Source organism: Leptodactylus fuscus, chromosome 8, assembly GCF_031893055.1.
Source record: "Leptodactylus fuscus isolate aLepFus1 chromosome 8, aLepFus1.hap2, whole genome shotgun sequence".
NCBI lineage: Eukaryota > Metazoa > Chordata > Amphibia > Anura > Leptodactylidae > Leptodactylus > Leptodactylus fuscus.
Genome location: NC_134272.1, coordinates 2,130,438 through 2,132,814, shown reverse-complemented (window position 1 = coordinate 2,132,814; position 2,377 = coordinate 2,130,438).

The following is a 2,377-nucleotide window of genomic DNA, read 5'->3' as shown; positions in this document are numbered from 1 at the left end:
CTTCTCCCGTCCCCTCCCGAGTCCCTTCTCCCGTCCCCTCCTGCCCGAGTCCCTTCTCCCGTCCCCTCTCGCCCGTGTCCCTTCTCTCATGCCCTTTTTCTCATGGCCCTTTCCTGTCCCCTCTTGCCCGTGTGTCTTCTCTCATACCCGTTTCCTGTCCCCTCTCGCCCGAGTCCCTTCTCCAGTCCCCTCTCGCCCGAGTCCCTTCTCCCGTCCCCTCTCGCCCGAGTCCCTTCTCCTCCCGCCCGAGTCCCTTCTCCCGTCCCCTCTCGCCCGAGTCCCTTCTCCCGTCCCCTCCCGCCCGAGTCCCTTCTCCCGTCCCCTCCCGCCCGAGTCCCTTCTCCCGTCCCCTCCCGCCCGAGTCCCTTCTCCCGTCCCCTCCCGCCCGAGTCCCTTCTCCCGTCCCCTCCCGCCCGAGTCCCTTCTCCCGTCCCCTCCCGCCCGAGTCCCTTCTCCCTTCCCCTCCCGCCCGAGTCCCTTCTCCCGTCCCCTCTCGCCCGAGTTCCTTCTCCTGTCCCCTCTCGCCCGAGTCCCTTCTCCCGTCCCCTCTCGCCCGAGTCCCTTCTCCCGTCCCCTCTCGCCCGAGTCCCTTCTCCTGTCCCCTCTCGCCCGAGTCCCTTCTCCAGTCCCCTCTCGCCCGAGTCCCTTCTCCTGTCCCCTCTCGCCCGAGTCCCTTCTCCCGTCCCCTCTCGCCCGAGTTCCTTCTCCTGTCCCCTCTCGCCCGAGTCCCTTCTCCCTTCCCCTCCCACCCGAGTCCCTTCTCCCGTCCCCTCTCGCCCGAGTCCCTTCTCCCGTCCCCTCTTGCCCGAGTCACTTCTGCTGTGTCTCCGCTCGCCCGTGTCCCCCCTCCTTTCTATATAACCATACTGTCTATAAGCCCGTGGGCAGCGCCTCCTTGTGTCACCCACAGGGAGTCTTGTACCGCGCAGGCGCTCTCTTGGCTTTGTCTCCACAGTGTGTAAATATTTTCCTGCGTCCTGGACAGAACGTTCCTCACACTTTCCACCTCACAGAACGTCGTCTTTCATTCATCCCCCCCTTGGGAGCAGAGACCTGAAGCCGCCGTGTCCGGACCGCGCAACCCCCAACATCTCCAGTAAATATACAAAATCCTTCACAGGATCAGAACAAACCCAACGTGCGACCGGAACCAGAGAGAAGAGAACAACTAGAGGCGAAAAATAAACCAAGAACATAAAAGCAAATAGTGATAAAGTGCGAGCCCTATATAATATACTAATCCTATATAATATACTAATCCTATATAATGTAACACCTATATAATATACTAATCATGATATCCTATATAATGTCCCATATAATGTTCTATATAATGTCCTGTATACTGTAATCTTCTATATAATGTTCTATATAACGTCCTGAATAATGTTCTATATAATGTCCTGTATATTATCCTATATAATGTCCTGTATAATATCCTGTATAATGTCCTGTGTAATATCCTATATAATGTCCCATATAATGTCCCGTATAATGTCCTATATAACGTCCTGTATAATATCTTATATAATGTCCTGTATAATATCCTATATAATGTCCTGTATAATATCCTGTATAATGTCTTTAATAATATCCTATATAATGTCCTGTAATAATGTCCTATATAATGTCCTGTATAATATTCTATATAATTTTCTATATAATGTCCTGTATAATATCCTATATAATGTCCTGTATAATGTCCCGTATAATGTCCTATATAATGTCCTTTATAATATCCTATATATCGTCCTGTATAATATCCTATATAATGTCCTGTATAATGTCCTATATAACGTCCTGTATAATATCCTGTATAATGTCTTTAATAATATCCTATATAATGTCCTGTAATAATGTCCTATATAATGTCCTGTATAATATTCTATATAATTTCTATATAATGTCCTGTATAATATCCTATATAATGTCCTGTATAATGTTTTATATAATATCCTATATAATGTCCTGTATAATGTCCTATATAATCTCCTGTATAATATTCTATATAATGTCTTGTATAATATCCTATATAATATTCTATATAACGTCCTGTATAATATCCTATATAATGTCCTGTATAATGTCCTATATAATGTCCTGTATAATATCCTATATAATGTCCTGTATAATATTCTATATAATGTCCTTTATAATATCCTATATAATGTCCTGTATAATATTCCATATAATTTTCTATATAATGTCCTGTATAATATCCTATATAATGTCCAGTATAATGTTTTATATAATATCCTATATAATGTCCTGTATAATGTCCTATATAATCTCCTGTATAATATTCTATATAATGTCTTGTATAATATCCTATATAATATTCTATATAACGTCCTGTATAATATCCTATATAATATCC